The sequence below is a fragment of the Paralichthys olivaceus genome, chromosome 3 (assembly GCF_024713975.1).
Source record: "Paralichthys olivaceus isolate ysfri-2021 chromosome 3, ASM2471397v2, whole genome shotgun sequence".
Classification (NCBI taxonomy): Eukaryota; Metazoa; Chordata; class Actinopteri; order Pleuronectiformes; family Paralichthyidae; genus Paralichthys; species Paralichthys olivaceus.
Genome location: NC_091095.1, coordinates 17493814 through 17499813, shown reverse-complemented (window position 1 = coordinate 17499813; position 6000 = coordinate 17493814).

The following is a 6000-nucleotide window of genomic DNA, read 5'->3' as shown; positions in this document are numbered from 1 at the left end:
ATAATAACCTTACTCATGATGGATCATTATAGAGGCTACTGAGAATTTTCCAAGTAAGATTACAGTAAAATCATACATCTTGTCCAATTATCAATCTGAAAGGGATTTTGAAGACACATGGTGCATTGTTGCAAATTAGCAGTAAATAGGATGGATTAATTGGCTGATTAATGCTTTTTGTCGTTTGTCAATATGCTCACAGATGAACTGAACATTTTTCTTCAGTAACAAGCTCAGATGTGATTGCTCATATTTCAGAGCAATCTTGCATATTACCCATTTAGATCAGAGGAGGATAGAAAACAAACTAATGGCCATCCTATAGAAGGTGGCACAGTTTCACCAAGACACACAAAACCAATGCTTTTTTGAAGTGTTGCATTAAAACATATTGCTATGACTCTGTGTGAATGCTGCACATACGATCCAAGGCAAGAAGATCAGATGAGTTTTGTGTCATAGAGGAAACTTTTTCAAACCCAGAACTTCTGCTATGTTCAACCCCTGTAATTTTTAGTTTCTGAAATGACTATGCGATCGGTGTCTGTAATATTTTTGCGGCGGCAGCTAAATTTACCCCACAGCAATGTGCTTTTGGCAAAAGACATAAAGAGGCTTGAAAATCAACTGTCAGCATGCACGTTTGTTTTCTTTAAGCATTTAAATTCCCCCCAAGGCTCTTCTCAAACTGTCATGTGATGAGAGTTTGGCTGAAGGTCATGATGAGTCACAAAGCAGAGCAGGCTCGTTTTTCCTGCCAGGGGAGTCGGAGTGTGTTTCATGCTTCCTTGCTGGGACAGGAAGTGGAGGGGTAAACAGAGGGAATCCCACATGCTGATGAGGAAACTCTGCAGTGCCGTCCTACACTCACCCCGCAGGGAGTACTATGACTGCCTCTGTCTTTTTCTTCCTCTCTCTCCCTCTCTAGCCCGATATACACACACACATACAGGACACACATGGAGGCATTGCTACCCACTTAAGCACACATGTGCGTGCACAGGGTCCCTCATGTCCTCCGTTTGAGACAAAGGATGTCTGTGCACTGTCTGGCAGAGATAAGAATTTCAATTGCATTTGTTCTCTAAAGATTTTTGCTTTCTTCCATTCAGTAACTTCATAGGATATCCACTTTTCGAGCTTTGTTTTAAAATGCACAGCATGAAGCGTGGTAATTTAGGTGTATGCTTGTTGTGACGGATTATGTCTCTTTGACAAAGAACATTTCTGGGCACGGAGAAGAAAAAAACAGAGCTGCAAAGGAAAAAAGAGAGACTCTGATATGCTTTGATCCCAATCGTGACGCAATAATGTGCAACGCGCCCTTTCAAAATTTTCTGGGGAATTAGCCTAGTTTGTAAAATGTCATAGCCATTGCTCACCTTGGCATAGCGCTTTCTCCCCTGTTAGCATGTGACCTTATTTCTCTTATCTGTGGCAGCCATGCAGGACCTGAGCTCATCCGTTTACGCGTCAGTCATTTGTGGTGCAACATCGTCCATTTGGTAGAATGCTGACCTGTGTGTCTGTTTAGGCACAGACTTGAAAGTGTGGTTGCTATTTTGTTGCTTGAATACGGCGATCTGCTTAATAGGAAAGTGATCTGGTGCCTCTTGAATATTTCATGTTAATGTAATCTGGACGTCATAAAAGCTTTTCAGATCTCGATTTATCCAGTCAAAGCAGTTATTGATCTAACCTGCGTTGATTTAACCATTGATTCCTGCCCCCCCCCCCCCCTCCGGTTCACCACAGTGACATTTGTGCCGGTAAATCGCACGTTCAAATCACAATGAGGATTTTTTTCCCCATCATTTATAGTCTAAGGAGCTTAACTATCTCATTTGAATTATTTACTAGTGAGTTTGATGGAGAGCCTAGGGAACAGCTATTGATCTGAAAGATTTAGAGCCTGTTGGCTAAGCTAAATGGCAGCATGATTTTTTTTGGAAGCATTGGGACGATCTGCTTTACTCCAGAAAAACATGCCAACCAAAAAGAGGTCAAATTAATATGTTAACGATTTATGTCATTTATCAAAATATTCTTTTGCCACAGAAAATTGCTTCAATTCAGCCAAACATTTCACGCTGACAAATTCACATAAAAGAGATCTCTCGAGCATTGACAAAAATGTCACAACAGATTGTGGGATATATCGCTTTCAACCCGAGCAGCACCTCCATCAGAGGCAGATACCTGTTTACAGTATTAGGTGTTTTGCAGAAGATCTTTGGTGGCAGATGTAATGGAGGGTCACCTCTATAGGCCTTAGGCCACCGACCCTAATACGAGCTCAGACTGCCACACTTGTGTGATGATGATGAGCCAAGGAATCGTGCATTTGGGTCAATGAGCGCCTGCCAGGGCTTTGCAGAGGGTGTGGGTGGGGGGCAGGACAGAGCACATGGATCAATACATAATATCTTACAAATTGAATTCGACCTGGATCGATCTAAAGGGCGTGTGTGACCTGCTGAGAACTGTGGACGAGTGCACAGTAAATCCTACTGATCAGTATGGAGGGGTAGGGAATAAGGGGTGGATGGAAGGTGGGGCGGCGTCTCACAGGGGTGTCTGCTCGAGGGAAGGAGGCGTGAAGAGTTGCGTTTAGAGGGGTGATGGAAAGTGGAGTGAATATGGAGTAGAATGGGTTGATGGAGTGAGGGGAAGAGGCCGAGGTAGTATCGTTTATCATCCTCTGTCAGGGGGTCGCTCACTTCTCCCTGTCATTATCTTCAAGAGGCTTCTCCCCCTATCTGTCTCTATAATGGTGGGCTTGTTTGGACACAGTCAATTTTATGGTCTCGTCCAGGTTATTTAAAAGTCTATTTGTGTCAATGTGTGTCTGTGTGTCTTCATGCAAACGTGTTCAAATTAACCAGCGTGATAATAGTGTGTTTCAGACAAGCTCAAAGCCTTCCAACATTCACTCTCTTGTCGAGACGTAGATGATTAGATTGACAACACTTTCATATCTGTTTGATAAATATATATCCATTTGCTATTTAGTGTAGCGTAGCATAGCACAAAGACTGTACAGGCCATTCTAGCAAAGTAAAGTTTAGATTTACACAACATATTTCATTTGCTGGACAATTTCTTAGCAGTTGGTTGGCATTAATTGTTATTTTTACACTTTGATTTTAGAGATGTTTAACAACCATGGGGGCTAACTTTCAGCAGTGCTCGTTTGGTGGATTTTGTTTGCTGTTTCGTACTGTTTCCAGTCTTTTTGCTAAACTAAGCTGAGGTAAAATAAGTAAACTGCCGGATGGCTCTACTGACCATATACAGATATGACATGTCCAACCTAAGTTTTGAATGTAAGCTGTCCGATCAATTTTGCTCAATAATGATATTAAATGTTTGTCTTATTGAGCTTATTACTTCCATCAAGCTCCATGGTTCCAAAGCTTAAGTGTTGTCTCAAGTCACTTTGGATAAAAGCATCCATCAAATGATCAAATGTAAAATTAGCAACATGTTTATCTGATCAAGTGTGAAAAACAAGTAAAAGAAAAAGCCCTTTACCATTTTCAGCAAAACACCTCTGTGCACTTTTCTTATGAAACGTTATCGAAAGAACAAACAACCTGGCTTTCATGCTATTATTCATCAAATTAAAAACAAGCTTGAGGCACACAGTTCCTCTGTTTCATTTCTGTCAGCTGCTCTTGGTTTTCTGAGAAACCAAAGAGAAAGTCTGAACCATAAAAGGTAATGCACCTGCATGTTGTGCACAGTTTTACACACATTGTCTTGACTGCTCAACAAGCAAAGGCCAGGGTCAAAATGAAAAACAATCTGTGCAGCGGAAAAACTCTCGGTCAATTCTAACCCAGAAGGTCCTTTGGTATCGCGTCGGCTCCGGTGACACTGGGCCTGATGTGTGGGTGTAGTTTACATGGGAGACTCTGCATACGTCCGGCCTGCTGAGGTTGAGGGCACATTTATTTGAGTCTGTCTAATTGGCATGTTAGGATCGATGGGCGAACAGAAAGCCTCTCTACAGAATCCGCCAATACAGAGCCAGTCCCCAGGGCCCCCACATACTGGGGTCCGCTACCCTATCAGTCACAACCATAGCAGTGAACTTAAAGACACGTCTCCCCCTCCTGACCCGCCCCACATCACTTAAACACATACACAGATGGAAACACACACACAGACTGGAAACAGACACCAAGCAAACACTGCAGACCCAAACACACACTCACACACACACAGACAATCAAACACACAAAATCCCTATTGATCATTGCCCCCCTGTTGTAGCAGAGGCCCCACACTGTTTGGGGGGAAGGGGGAGGGAGGGCAGCATAGCAGGAGGGTCCTGGATGATCCACTGATCCCACCATGGACAATTGGATCACACTCAGTGGTATCTATTGCAGGGCTGGCGATGTGTCACTCACGTCTCTGTTGTAACTGGACACCCCTGACTGCATCATTAATAGAGAAATAAAAATGACAGGACCGTATTTTACCTGAACGTCACAACATAGCCCTGTCCACCCTATCATCTATAAAAATACAGACCTATATAACAAAGATAAGGATTTCTTTTCTATTTACATGTTAAGAATTTAAACTGAACAAGGCCTTGTCTACACAAAGGAAACATATTTTCCCTCCACATGTTTTATAAAATATCTTTGTCCTGTTTATTGTTGTTTCTGGCACATGCTCATTGAACTAAGCAACACAACAAGCAACAACAGCTGTGACATCATCGTTTCCTAAATGCTCCATTTTACATGTACACGGATACAAAAGAAGGTGTTTGTAAAAATCACTGTTTTAGTGGAGTAAAATGCTATTTGCGTGTAGGCAAGAGGCGCAAACACAGAGGAAAAGATTTTTTATTTTAAAAATATACGCATTACTGTGGAGAGCTGCAAAGTATGTTTTGCTTATCTGCTCCTGTTTTCCAAGGTTATATTTAGGAAGCCAATGATCACAGTCCTCACTAAAAAACATATTTTCCTTACCTACAAATGCATATTCAACTTACAAAGCACTGGACTTTAAAACACAATGAGGTAAGAAAAACGCCTCATATTCCATTCCAATATCCAATGACATTTTTACAGTGATTTATATAGAAAATCTTTTTACATGAAGCTATCCATGCCAATCTCGTCCTCTCCATCTCTGTGCAGTGTGAGATATCATAAAGCACTTCCTGGATAAGGGGGGAAAGATTGCCATTGAACATAATCAAGATAGCAATTACATTTCCTCTAAAGCGTACTTTGGCAAAGGAAATGAGCAACACATAATCATATTTTGTAGAGACATGATTGCTGACACACTGCATCGCATATCTGAATATCGATGCTTGTCCTTGAATTTTTATCGAGCTGTTCTGTGGGCCTCTCAACAACACTCTTCCAAGAAAAGTCAGCAAATTATTATTTTATTTTCTTGTTTTATTTATGACTTTAACCCTTCAGTTAGCTCCATATATTGCACTCTTCTTGTTGATATTACTTCCATGTATTTTGTCCTAACAATCTGGTTTGAGGATATTGGATACTGTTCTTTCAAGGTAGTTAAAACTCCCCCAAATCCCTCAGAGGATGTGACATCAGTTTTGTCAGTTATAGCTACAAGCCTGGTTTTCTCTTGAGTGTGCTTCACTGACCCTGACATTTAAACATAAATGTTCCACACTTACAAAGTACTGCCTTTTGACTTCACTGGCAAACCAACATATTGGATGAATTGGTTCCAACAAAAGCACAATTTGGCAACACAACTGCTGACACCTCAGAATCCTGCACACTGCCAAATACACAGATGTTTCAAACGTATGGCTCTTCTGAGAGACTTTCTGTCATAAATCATAACCACTGACAGACACGGAATAACAATCCTGCATTCCCATCACTCTGTGTGTGTATGTGGGGTGTGCAAGGGGGCTAATGAGTGGAAGACAATTTCTGAGCAGCTTGAAACCCATGAGGCACCAGCAGCACCTGTCCCTGGCCTTTC